We start from the raw sequence: 15,110 nt of genomic DNA on the forward strand, positions 1-15,110 counted from the left end.
GAAAAAAAGGTTCTGGTATTTTCTATCTGACCTTTGAGGTCCCAACATCCCTCTCTCATTTCTGTTTTCATCTCCGTTGAGTGCACACCCTTTTGTGCTTTCAAGAGGTGTTTTGGGTTATGGGTGTTTGCGGTCTGTCTTGTAGTGGGAAATTACCCACAGTGATAAAAATGTCTTTGCAAGGGAGGCGTCAGGAAGAAAAAGTCTCCTCATCCCAGACGGAAACCTCAGCAAACATGTCCGGTGACGCAGGAGGGCTTCAACAGAGGGGAAGACAGGACTTCACCCTTATTTTCAGACTTAGCAACGACTGAACCTGGAAGAATCACATGTCAGAGCCTTTGATGCTTTATCATCTTGTGTCTGAAATCCAGGCAGAGGAGATTGGAGCAATAATGAATTCATGACAAAATTATGTGACTCAGTGGTTATTGTCACCTCTCGGGGGGCCTTAACTGAATTTCTAGCAGCGGTCCTCCTTGTGACCAGACATTACACAGTTATGTGTGGGTGGGATTGTCTGCATTTATGTGACTGATTGCCTCTCCTTGTTCGTGATGGACCTGCAAATTGGCCAAAGTAAAGTACAAGTGTATTCTTAAATACGTCTGGCTCCAAGCTGGCTTAACCCAGAAATTAATAGTAAAAGTCATCTGAATGAACAATAAGGAGAGTTTAGGGAAACATTACAAGATGATGTCAAAAAGGAAGTAAAAACCCTCTTTCAAAGCCAAAGATTTATACTTGCCGTCTGTTCCTAATGCTCAAACAACGATAGAAAATAAAGCTTTTATGTTTTCTGCTCTCATCACTTGGAACAAGAACTGAAAGTTTAAAAAAAAGTTGATAACTCAGTTAGTTCCATAGTAAATTATTTATAATATGTGTGACATAAAATGTTTGAGCATCACATGTTGACATCTTCTGGTTTAGGTACTTGTTATTGTCCATTTGTGCTGTTTTTAGCCATGCTAGCAGCAGTGCCATATGTGTTTTGCAAGACAGGTCTTGCTCTGACTCCAATGGGAATTACCAGATTATTAAAAAACAACAAACCTTTAAAAAGTGTCTGTCTGTCTGTCTGTCTGTCTGAAACTGTCTGAATCAAAGCACAGTTTTGGAAATGGCACTCTCTCAATGGTTAATTTATATTTAGTAGAGACGCTTTTGTAACCAACTGCAACCATCCTAACACAATCTTTAGAGGCAGCCTCACAAGCATGGTAGATCATGAAACAGCACATTTTCATATTTCATCGCACTGCGTTGTTGCTGTTGTTTCTTCCTGCTCTGAGTGGGTCATCCCGATCTGTGTGTTAAGATCAAACATCGTGACAAGTTCCTGTCGGCTATCCCTGGTGATCAGTGGGGAGCATTCAGATTTAATTCAGCAAATTCGGGCCAACAATGACAAAGAAATGAATGGAACAGCGCTGTGCATTACTCTTTTATAGGAAGAGTAGGCATCCAGCAGTCTCTGCCTGTGGAGTGGAAGAGGAGTCACGCTGCGAAAGAGCATCCTGCCTTGATCTTGTTTTCTGAAAAGTGAGAAAAAGAGTACATGGTGTAAAATGGGGACGTAAAAAGAAAAGACTGACAGAATGATGGAACAGATAGTAAAACAGATAGCGGGAAAGTTGTGCGCAACTGTTTTACATTTATATGTGCGTAGGAGTTACGTCACTTATTTCCGCTCTTATTCCTTTAAGGCACTATGTGGTATGTTGAATGTGATTTATTGGAGAAGGTCTGTTTTTGAAAACCCTTTCATTTTTGTGACTCGCCTGCCTGTCTGCTCCAAAATGTCCTGAATGATTGAAAATCCACTTTAATGGCACATTTTAGCCATGTGCATGCAGAGATCAATATGATACAGGCAATTACATTATTGGAATTGTATTATTCAAATATTTTTATTGCATTTTCACAACATCAGGTAGGGTAGGGATCAGCAACTGTGCCACAAACACTGGAAAGGGTATTAACAGCCCCTGTTCAAAAATGGCTAAAAAGGTTCTTTATACTGATCGAATGAATCCTGTGAAATACTCTGACTCTGATGCATATTGGTAAGGAAATGTATTGGTATTTTGATGCATAAAATGTAATAAAACTTCTATTGTACTACATATTGTTTGCATACTGTACCATTAACTTAAAAAAATGTTTGCATGAACTGGTCCGGGTCACGCATATAAATATCTCCAAACTGTTTGATGTTTTTCTTTTGTTTTCCCTTTTTTGCAATCAATGTCCAAAGAAGTGGAGTAGTATAGTAGATATAGTAGAATAGTAGTCCCCCTACTATTGTTGACAAATATCGTAATTTAATTCCAGAATATTCTTAAGTATTTTATATAGTGCTGACTTGATCTATTGTTATATCAGAAAATGGACACATGTGTGGATAATGAACCATAGCAGTGTATCTGCCAACTTTGATGACGGCTGTGAACACACCACACTCTCCATCTGCACCACCCACTGCATCTGCTTCACATTTACAATGAATGGATTTATGCACCTGGTATAAGAGAACAGACAGAGTTTTGAAGGCCTTGTAGAAAAGGAAGAAGCACAAAGTAAAATAATTTGCTAGTCGGAGCTGATTTGACACATGTGGATCTTGGACATGTGATGGAGATGAGGATGATGAGTTGTTGGTCTGGACAGACATGACATTTCTTAGTTAAAAAGGAAAAGAAAGAAAAGCTACTCATTATAAACTTTAGTGTTGACGAAACCAGACACATTCGGACCCCCAGCTCCACTATCACAATCATTCCCCACACACCCTTTATTTCTTCATCTTCCACCTTCCTCAGCCAGATGTTAGCCTTTATAACATAATCATTCACCCAAAGTTCTTCTTTTCATCTTTCTCAGTGTTCAATATGTACTGTACGTGACAGCTGATGTGTTCTTTGGCTTGTGTTTCAGATAATTGTAATTGAATGGTATCTAATCTAATCAAACTATAAAGCAAGCACTCTCTGTTTGTCTGTCTTTATGTATGTATGTATGTATGTATGTATGTATGTACAGGCTGTATGTACAGTATGTATGTATGTACAGTCTGTATGTACAGTATGTATGTATGTATGTATGTATGTATGTATGTATGTATGTATGTATGTATGTATGTATGTATGTATGTATGTATGTATGTATGTATGTATGTATGTATGTATGTATGTATGAATGTGTGTCTTACGCAAACCTTGAGAACTGTTAATCTCCTCAACTTAACACTTGGCAGGTGTATTGCTGGGGACCCAAGGAAGAGCAGTTATTATAACAATTATAACCAATAAATATTCAGAATTATTAAATTTTGACAGTTTTGTTTTTTATTTTAACCAGCACAAGCCTTACAGCATTTAATAGTACTGATTTATTGTCCCAGGAAACACACAGAGAAATTGCATGTATCTATACAACACAAGTATGGGCATGTCATAGTAAAGTTGTGTCGTGCAGATAGACCATTCTCATTGTATGAGTTGTAAACCATCTCACGTGATGCTACTCAGCCAATCAAGTCTGTGCATTCCAATAAGCACAAAGTGGAGAGATGAGACGAGAGACGAGTGACTTGGAGAAATAAGCAAGTCATAAAAAATTAATTTTACATGGCGCACTTTATAAAGAAAAAATTAGACAAAATTTTAAATCTTTTGAATAAACATACCTCTCAAATCTGAAATGAAGAATCTAATAAGATCGATGCACTTTATTTTAGGATGCACATTTTCTTCAAAAGCTTGCCCTTATTTTACTTGAAATGAGACAAGAACATTTCTTTACTATTAAAGTCCTCTTTAGCCTATGTATAACATTTGTGTATAATACAATTTTATTTTTCTTTAATGTTGTTTATGAATATACTCATTCACACCTCACATCAACAGTATCAATTTTTCTGTGCACTGAAGCAGCAATACCGGAGGCCAAACAATCGTCCCGTTCCAATCAGGCACTGCGCTATTTTATCTCTAATTCAACAGCTCCTTAACCTACTGCCACTACCTAATTGGGTCTCTCCCTCTCTACACGTGTGTCTGATTGTCTACAGGTGTGCTGGAGTCAGAGCAGAGTCACACCAGCTGCACCTCATCTCAATGATTAAGACCTCTACAAATATTCAGCCCTGCCACTTCCACTCTTCCAGATTGTAGTCTCTGCTACCAGTTAGTGCTGAGATGTTTAGAGACGCTTCTTGGCAAATTTTAGTTTTTCAATGTGTCTGTTTTGTGACCCTTGTCTTCTCTCCCCTGCAGTCTTGCCTGCTCTGCTTCTGGCCTGAATTTCCTGCCGCTCCTCTGGTCAAATTTTGCTATTCTGCCTTCAGCCTTAACTCAGTATCCCTGGATTTCACTCTGGACTACTTCCTTTGACCCTATCTGCCTCTGCCCCTGCCCCGGCCTCAACTTCTGACTCTAAGCTAGCGGCCCAAACTTCCCAAATCTGAAGCCCAAATTCCCAATCCCCTCATCTGTGTCTGTATCTGGGTTCACTTGTTCTTTGTACGTTTATTTATTTCTCCACAGGGACAATGTACATCATTAAACATTTTCAGAGAACTAAAAACGTAAATGCACCCAATTGCAGCCAAGGGCTGATTTCCATTGGCAGTCCCCCCTGCCAGATGTTACCGGCACAATTCCTAAAAAAAAAAGTAACTACATTACACATAATATATACGGGTCAATTACAATAAATAATCATAACAGTCATAACATCACAGTATAAGTCGCCCAGCGACACATTAAAATAGTATTGCACATTTCATGTTGATTCCAGTACCTTATGCTTGTTTAAGCTTTATACCCTGTTTCTAAGTGCAACTGAGTAATGATCAGGCGGGGGAGAAGGGACTGCTTAGGATGTGTAGATGGAGTGTGAGACTGCAGCAATGCAAAATCCAGTAGATAGGTCTTATTGTGGTTGTGATTGTGTTGTGTTCTGCAGCCTTTTGTAACTTTTTCAGTACTTTCTGACATTTTATAGACCACTCAATTAATCAAATTAATCACCAGATTAATCGATATTGAAAATGGTTAGTTGCAATACTATAGTATAGCCCATGTTCTTTTTTCAATCGGTACAAAACCCAAACTACAGTCTGGTTCCAGTCTTCGTGCTAAGCTAAGCTAGGCTAACCAGCGCTTGGTTCTTGCTCCATAGTTAGCATACGGATATAAGTGTGGTATTGATCCTCTCATCTTACTCTCACCAAGAAAGATAATTATATTTCCAAAATATGTTAAACTGTTCCTTAAATGTCTGGCAACAAACATTTTAATATAGCTTTTTAATTGCAGATATTTTGACATGTCATGGTGGTTTTACACACACACACACACACACACACACACACACACACACACACACACACACACACACACACACACACACACACACACACACACACACACACACACACACACACACACACACACACACACACACACACACACAAATGGAAGTGATGATAATGTTAAATAGAGTCTTTTATTGTGATGAATTTACAGGAAATTAATTGTGTTCCTCATTGAACTGGCAGAGCTTTGTTAATGTTAAAAACCAGGTGATACAACAGCATATGGATATATTTGGAGGCATTTGTTTGTTCAGTTAGAAATAATGCAGGGGGGAAAAGGACAAGCAGAAACAGTCACAGTGGTGATTATGTTGGATGAAGAGCTGAAGTTCATGAAGTGAACTTGCATACTGTGCAGGTGACCATATAAAAGAATATATCAGGAGTTGACGTCAGCTCGGGCTGAAGGTTAAAAAAAGGAAACTGAGCATTCAGGGCAGTCTGAAGTCAGTGCATTATGGTCACAGGGATTACTTCTACATATGTCTACCTCATTATTTACCACTTATAAGAACATCCAACATTGTGACATGATATGTGTGTGTGTGTGTGTGTGTGTGTGTGTGTGTGTGTGTGTGTGTGTGTGTGTGTGTGTGTGTGTGTGTGTGTGTGTGTGTGTGTGTGTGTGTGTGTGTGTGTGTGTGTGTGTGTTTATATATATATGTCTGAAATTAAAGAAAAGCATAATAGGCCCCCTTTAACAATAGTTCAGTTCCATTCAAGTACAAGGAAGAAAAAACTAAAGTGGACTGAGCTATAAATAATGTTATTAATAGTACCTGTGTTTTTTTGTTTTGACATGTCAAAATATCTGCTGTGAAAAAGATCTGTTGTTTCTGATTGGCCTTCTGCTTAAGGAAACATTTGTATTAATGAATTACTAATGAAGAGTTACTAAAACATTGACTTGTAATTTAGACGCCGACAAGTTAGCATCTGTTATATGCAGTTAGATGCTGCCAGATATTTAGTTAGTGCCTGACTGTCAGCGTAGCTAATTAAAATGCATGCAAAGTAGGGACAGGATCACGCTGCATGTAGGTCTCTCTACTGAGAAGACACACACATACACACCACCTCAGGGTGTCCTATGGCTTGCCACCCACAGTGCTAGTGAACCCTCCCATGGGTCCTCATGGTGACATTCAGCACTACAGCACATCTATGGTGTGATGTCGCAATATGTCACACAATAACACCACCACCACCACCTAACCTACTTCCATAAGAGTCGATGAGTCATAGTGTGAGTCATAGCATGATATACAATGACATATAGGGAGATGGCCAAAGTATGTAGTCATGGATCTATTTCCATTGACAATTTATCTCTCATTTGAAAGCATGTCTGCAGATATAGGACATATATAAGAACAAAATATCTTGGAGGAAGGGTGGGCTAGAGGAGATTAAGGGTCTGCAGGTTGCATCTTCGTCTTCCATCTTTTTCCGTCTTCCATTGTCCCCTGACAAGGCTAACTACACTTGCACAGAGGAAATGAGGCATCCACACTGAGTGACAAAGTTCTATAATTCATCACAATAATGGGCTATGATTCATGCATTTCAGATAGGAGCACCTAATTGGTATAAGTGACAATGGAGACACTGTCCCTTGAGTGTACACATTGTCCAGACAGAGGGATATGTGTGAGAATGGACATTAATAGGCTTATTTCATTCAGCAGATCCTCCATCTATGCCTCAACTTTTATGCATTCAGCTATTATTCTCCTTTGAAACTGGGCAGGACTGTGTTTAAAGTTGACTTTCCTTTGTCTTCAGTTTTCCTTTGATAAATAATGTATTGTTATAGACCTCAGATATTTTTGTGTGTTTATGTAAGTGTGTTTATATATAACAGATTTTGTGTCCACCCATGAATTTATGACATTAGGTTGGGAGTCAACACTTGGCAGGGTCTGTTTAAAAAGTCTGTTTAAAAAGATATTCAAAATAACAGCAACCTGCCTGTTTGATAAACCGGTGTGAATGCACCTAACATCTGAACTTTAACATCTGAAATTCCTTAGATAATCCAATGACCTCTGTTATCCTTTCCTAATGTTCCATTTGTTTGTTCTCCGAATTTCCATATTTCACTTAGTTGAAAAACGTCCCCTTTCTTCCAGTTCTGTCTGTCACTTCATCTCCATCACCTCAACACCTCCGTTTCTTTTTTGGCTGGGTCATGTTTCGCTCCTCGGCAGCTCTTTTGTTGTATACCATTTTTTGGCATAGGGCTCTGAGTTCTAGGCCATCTGTGGGACCAAACCCTTTTTCCAGACACACCATTAAAACAAGTCTCCAAATCAAGGAACTCTGATTGATGTTTTTTTTGGTGCAGGAAAGGGATTTTCATCTTCAGAATTTAAAAAATGTTGCTAAGAAAATATTGTAATTGCAATCTCTAGGTTATAGATCAAATTATTGTACATTTCTGCCTCCACAGGACTAAATATTGTTATTCAGTTGGAAAACATGGTAATAATAATGTTGTGCACTTGGTATCTAGGGTGATCAATGGTGGAGCCAGGTTATTGAACTGGATATAAAGAAACCAGAAACAACCTCAGACATGACTCTGATGAAGACCAGATAGCTGAAAAGGTTTTTTTTGCATAAAGCCTTAAGAGCTGTGCAATGTGTTTTAATTTGATGAGCTCAGACCCTCGCTGTATTTATGTTTGCAAAGTTAGAACTTGTTAGGAAACACTGTACGACACTATAACGACTTTTGCATACTCCCTGTAGGAATCTGGGTTCCCTGACAATCTTTCTATAGCAATAATGGTAACTTATTTAGTTTAGTTTAGTTACACAGTTGGTCCCTACATCAAGGAGAAATTGCCTGTCATAGCGATGCCAGAGTATTATCTGAAACTTGGCAACAACCTTTGTAATAGAGCTCCCATTTCACAACAGTAGCTTCCCACAATGCCACTGGATATCTGTAACAAAGAGGAACCAGTCATCAGGGGGATGCCGGCATATACAAAAATAGGGAATGGTGAGTAAGTTGAGGTACTCTGAGGAGTATGATGTCCCCTGAACATAAATATAACATAAATATAACAACATCAGTTGATTGTTGTTGAGTATTTTAATTTTCTCCACTTTCTGGACATTTGAAAAACAACAGAACTGTAGAAATTAGTTTTCTTCCTGGAAGTGGACACATCTGTTTTGAGACATAGAGTATTTGTTGCATAAATTAATAACACAGCACTTAAAAAAGAGCTTAAAACTTCTGAACTTAAAACTTCTGTCAGAGAGCTTTTCAAGTGAAGACACTAAAATTTACAACAAACTGCCACTTTCAGTAAGCCTTACAATATCGGTTTCTGCCTTTTAAATCTTAAAAAAAAAGAAAAGAAAAAGTTCTCTAAATTTGACATGCTTCTTCCAATGCAACCTTATGTCTGAGTTAATTTACTGTAGATTTTCCTGTTCTTAGTTCAGTTCAGTACTTTATTGTTCCACTGGGGGGATAGCTTCAGCTTGCAGCAGACACAGATAGACAATGATATTACATACTAACAGGGCAACAACAAAATGTGTAAAAAAGATGGATTTTGTATAGGATTGGATAAAATAAGTGTCACAGTGCTAAGTGTGACCAAAAAGTGTGTACGTGCAAGGTAACAATTACCTTTTGAATGTGTGTATAGCTTTTTGTCCTGGGAACCCTGTACCTCTGACCTGAAGGAAGAAGATCAAACACCTCAAAGACAGAATGATCTGGGCTCCCTGAGGGCTCCCTGAGGACCTCCTTGAAAACCAGATGGTACATCTCAAGGGGTTTAACCCTTTATTAAAATTTGAAATAAAATTGATCCTACCTTTGTGAAGACTTGGCAATAAAATATGTTTGACAAGGAGGCCAGCTGCTAGTTTTGGACATTCAGGTTGCCATGCCTGGATCCTTGTGAAAAGGTTAAAAATGACTAAATGAAAGCTCTATATAAAAGCACCATTAATTTACAGTCAACATCATTAAGCCCCTTGAGGAAATACAGTCTTTGCAGGTTGCAGTGTTCAGGTCACTTATTTTATCTTTTTTTTCTTGTACTTTACAATTTGACTGCATGAAGGGTGTACAGTACGTCATCATTAGTTTTAGTAAATTCCTGCATAAATGCAATTATTCTATTAAGGTTGTTAAAATGTAATTGTTTTCAGAGTTGCTTGCATTAATTGAAAAAATGTCTAAATTACTTTCTATTACAGTGTTCAGGAAACTTCCTTTGAGGGTTAGATAACTTAAATTTAAAATCCCTATTGTTTATCAATGACATTGATGTTCACCGAATTTTCAATAGCTTACCATAAAAGCAGGCGATGATAAAAAGCAACCATCATAATCTCTGTGGTAACTGATACAGGTTGATCGATGACTCACTGAATGTGAGCCTGCATGTGAGTCACTGAGTTCAAACCCTGTAACTTTTAGACTGTATGCTGCAGACATATTGTATTTGATAACGCATAAAATACATGAATTACAAGTTTTTAGATCAATATAATTTATCTGTTGTATATGTCATATTTGAAATATCAATGAAAGAAAAGCATATTAACTGTAATGATTGGTGAGTTATTTTTATTTAATCCTTATTAGACAGCTTCAGGTTTAATATTTCACCAGTATGCAGAATATATCGAATAGAATATATCTTTATAATCATGTATATCACAGTGAGTCATTTATAAGCACACACACTGAATGACTCATCTATCACTCTGTATCAGTTACTCCAGTTTTTCCTCTGTCCCTTTCTCTTTCTCTTTATTGTATTACAAAGCATGCCCAGTCACAGCGTGACTCAACCAGACGAGAGTTGCTGCTGCTGCTGCTGTTACAGGACACCACCAGCAGGTCAATCTATGCTGCTTTCAGTGCTCGAAGCTATAGTAACACTTTATTTCAACATGTCCTCCCTTTTTAGCATTTATAAGTAATATATAAACATTAATAAATGCTTATAACCCACTGCAATATAGCTGTACAGACATTTTTTCACATTTATTAATGTATTTGTCAACAGCTATAACTGCTCTTATAACTTCGGCTGTGTATTCATAATTAATCAATGCTTGATAACACTGCTTCCATCATTATATATCACTTTATATAATATATGATGAACCTTACAGCATGTTATAAAGCCTTTATTAACTGTCTATATGAAAAATATCGATCATAGCGATGTTTAAAATTGTGTATGTATTTAAAGCTCATAAAGAATGTAATGGGAATTCTTATTATTCATCTTCTCATATTCAATCGTAAGCATTCACTGTCTCTAACTGTGCTAGAAACTGCTGATTAAGTGAACATCATGTATGTTAAAATCTACTGACTAACCATTGTCCTGATTGTACAACACATTATGACGTGCCTATTGTGCTGACATTGTTCTGATGGTAGAACAAGATCATCCTTTTCACAAGATAATGTATTGTATATAATCTGACAACTTCCCCTGCTCTGGGCTCATTCGTGCCATCTCACAGAGTCCGTCTGCAGGCGACCGAATAAACTCTCAGAAAGACAACAAACGACTTTGTGATCTTTAATACAAAATTGCCAGAACAAGACATAATATGCATCTACGTATGTAATATGATGTAACTGATCATTGCCTCAAATAAGGAGTTATTGAGAATCATATAAATAAACTTAATAATATAACTTAATATTAGCTTAAAACTATATCATGGTATTTCGTAGTATATATTGATTTGAAGTATTCCTAGATCTCAGAGAAGTGATCTTGGAAAATAGGTGTTGGACCCCAATAAAGCATAAAAGACAAACTAATTTTATGTGAACACCAAACTGTAGCTCTAACATACTTAATTATCCATTTTGTAAATGTATTTATTTATTTACCTCAAATCTCATGCGGAAAAGCTGTTTGCACAATGACACAATGTAGAATCCACATGTAAACCTGGTACAGTATGGAGGAGAAAAAACTGCAATAAGCTAATACATTTTTACTCTGCTGCCATGAAGGAATGTATATTGACCATTGGTTTAAGATTTGTGGAAAAACGGATAAAACTGCATTAGCATAATATTGTAGTAAACACTAAGTCCAAGCCAAACATCTCTACCGTTGATTATACAACCACAGATGTTGAGAAATACAGCAGGAGCCAACATAAACGGTATAGAAGTAGTTTGTGAGAACACTGTCATCACTTGGGTTCATTTCCTTCCTGTGCTCCAGATATATACTTATAGTGCCCATGACAGTTTGTGGCCCATGCAACATCTGCTTATTCACATTCTTTCATATGGAAAGAGAAATTGTATCTGAGGCGTAGCTGGCAGTTGGCCCGACATGCAACTCAAAATCAAAAACATCCACAAGGAGTCAGAAACAATGCCTGTGTCTTTATGTCAGGATTTTTTGGAGAGTGTGTGAAATAGAAACTGACAGAGGGATCTCACTCACTGTCGTTTTATAGAAAGGTTACTTTGGGCCACTTGAGAGTTGGCTTGCAAGAGCTCATCTTCAATCTAGATGAAAAGTTTGTATAGGTAGTGAAATGTGTTTCATATGTATAAATAGTGTCGAAATGAGTTTATATTCTATGGGAATTGAATAAAAACAGATTTAGAGCTGCAATATTATCATTTATCGTCCCTTTATAGAATCATTTCATGACATAATTGTCATACAGAGAAAATTCTTTCTTCTTACCAACATGTATTCAAGCATGCGGTCATAAATAATACTAAAATAGTCTCAATGGGATGACGATGACAAGCAGCAGCCCACCTGAAGTTCAGTTATTTGGCTACAAACTCATGCTTTGCAGCCAAACAGAACTGTATTTGAAATTATAGCGGAGATCCCAATGTTTCCAAAGATACCAAGGCTGAAATATGGTAAAAATGTGTATGAAATGATGCACAAAACATATAGAACATTCAACGAAGAGCTGCAGCAGAATGATACACAATTTATAGATTTTTATATACACGATAATGAAGAGATCAGACAGGAAATAAGGGGAAAAAGAGAGAGGGAGAGAGAGAGAAACAGGTGGGGTGTGACATGCAACAAAGGTCCCTGATTCGAATTGAACCCCTTGCAGGTTGACAGCACAGTATACACCTTAACCATCCAGCTACCAGGGTGCCGGATGACCCATAAAAGTACTTACAGGGGAGTAAAAGGGGATACACAGATGTTAAGGGGTTGTATGTGTATCATGCATATTGAGGTAATTATCATATTTTGAACAGACCAGACACCTCTAACATACATCACATTTAAACCTCTGCATGCTTCAGTCCCCCATCTGTTTCATAATGTTTAAACATCTTCCATCACGTAAAGAGAACCTCAGGCTCTGCTCACATGCCATATTGAAGTGATTCATCTTTGATAAGGATGTCAGTTTCTGGGCAAGTAGCCACAATATTCCTTAAAGTTCTGTGAATGTTATCCCCACTAGTGTAACTATAGTAAATAAATACTTTATATTTTCAAACCAGCCTCTCTTTACAACACAAGTGCCCAGTTTATCATCGATGGTTTAATGATAACTTCTCCAGGGTGCTGGAAATGTTTAATAAAGGTCAGGGGTTACATTTAATAGTCAGCACTGTTAATACACTGCCATCAACACCTCAAAGCAGAAAAATGGTATCATTGTATATTTTCTCCACTCCTCAATGCCTACTCAGCTTCTTTTTCTCTGTATGAATCCTACAGCTCATCTGCCTCAGGGTGTGGAAGTATTACTGTAGAAGAATTATTTGCAAAAGATTATGGAGAGTTGTGTAACTGTATCTCAATCCATGTGTGTGTAATCATAATATATATTTAAAAAACCCTAATTGTGTTCTGAGATTTCTGAAGGTGTTCAAGAATCTGTAAATGTGTATTCAGAATTGTGTGTGTGTAGTCAGATATGTGAACGTGTAAAAAATAAAAATAAAAATCCAAATCCTTAAATCTGTGTCCAAATTTGCAAGTGTTTTGAGATTTTTAAAAAGTGCAGACAGGTCTGTAAATGCCTATGTAGTTCTGTAAATGTCTATATCATCAGTCACAACTCAGGCAGGCCTCTTGATTGGCTGTCTTTTTTACTCGTGGCTTTTGCTGCACTTCTGCCATGGCACTTACACAACTCTCCACACACATTTGCGAATATTTCTGCTACAGTAATACCTCCATATAAAGGTTCAGTGAGTTTTATGGTCTGAGATGCGCTTTAAAATGTGGTCTCATAACTTGGATTTTTGTCACGTACACTGTTCGTGATTGAGAGCAGTCATCTCTCAGACCTCTCTCGAACAGGTGGTTTTTCTTTCATCCAAAGTGTTTTCACCCACAGGACTGCAGCTGACTGGATGTGTTTTAGTTGTTGTGCAATGCAGTGTTGTGCATGACATACCCAAGGAAAGGAGCCATGTCTGAGATGCATGAACTGGTGTGTTTGGCTGGAAAACAGTTTCACCAATCAGACCAGAACATTTAAATCGAGGATAGTGTCCACGCCAATCTTTTGTTGAACTGAGATAAATGAACGTCTCAAACCTGTCTAGGTGCTTTTACACTTAATCTTTCATTCAGATGTGACTCACGTGTGCTGAGATGTGCAATATACAGTAAAGTAGCCACAATACACTCATGTGATAAAGCATCTCACAGGCAGCCTCCTACACAAGAGATGGAGCCTTGACTAAACCTCCACACACCCACACTCTACCACCATCCCCACCTCCACCAATGCAACACCCTTTTCCCCTACCTCCCTGTCTTCTAAGATAACTTTTTTTTTTTTTTTTTTTTTTTTTACAACTGCTCGTGACTGCAATCCAATAATTCATGTCCACTCTTGGTTGATACTGACAGATTAATGCAGGCAAAACATACCAACATGGATCGGGTGCATCTGGGAAAACAAACAAGGATTGATATCAATAAGATAAAAACAGCGCAAGGTAAGCCATCCTGTCAACTCTCTTCAGAGATAAAAAAGTAAAATATGGATTGAGTTGAGTTGAGGGGATGGGGGGTGCACTACCTTTCTCAAGTTGTTTAGTCCATACTACCCTCTAGTGGTGAACTGACATCCCATTATACAGCATTTCCCACTGTTGACTTGTGCCATTTACTCCAACCATAAGGCTTTAAAGTGTCACTAAACACAGAACAGTAGATGTCCTTTGGTGCTTCGAAATTGCTGCATGATGTACATCTACAAGTAGGGACATCTAGCAAATTTAATAAACAGATAATTGAAGCAAAATTAAGAAATAATCAATAAGTAGGAATATCATTACTCCATAACAATCCCAGAAGCAACATATAGGTGCATATGTCAAAAAAACAAGGAAAAATGAGTGTTGCTACGGTCATTAGGAGAGAAACAATGTGCATGCCAGAGGATGATTGGTATTCAATTAAATCCAAGTGGGCAAACCTCAGAGGACCAAGGGCCAAGTGCCCAAACTGATTAGTGACTGGATAGAGCCCTGCAGAGTCCAGAAGAGGTTGGAAAAAGCTGGCGAAAGGGTTGAAGCTTTATACCCCGTGTCACGCAGGATTGTACTGCACCTTTGGACTTTACTGACAGGTCACAAGACACAACTACCCCGTGCGACCTCTTTAAAGACCCCCCGCACTCTTGAGAGAGCACGAGCTGCATGGGAGCTGTCAGACAGGTTTAACCGATTCCGGGATACAAACCAAGCCAG

The sequence above is a fragment of the Scomber scombrus genome, chromosome 17, assembly GCF_963691925.1.
Source record: "Scomber scombrus chromosome 17, fScoSco1.1, whole genome shotgun sequence".
NCBI classification, from domain to species: domain Eukaryota; kingdom Metazoa; phylum Chordata; class Actinopteri; order Scombriformes; family Scombridae; genus Scomber; species Scomber scombrus.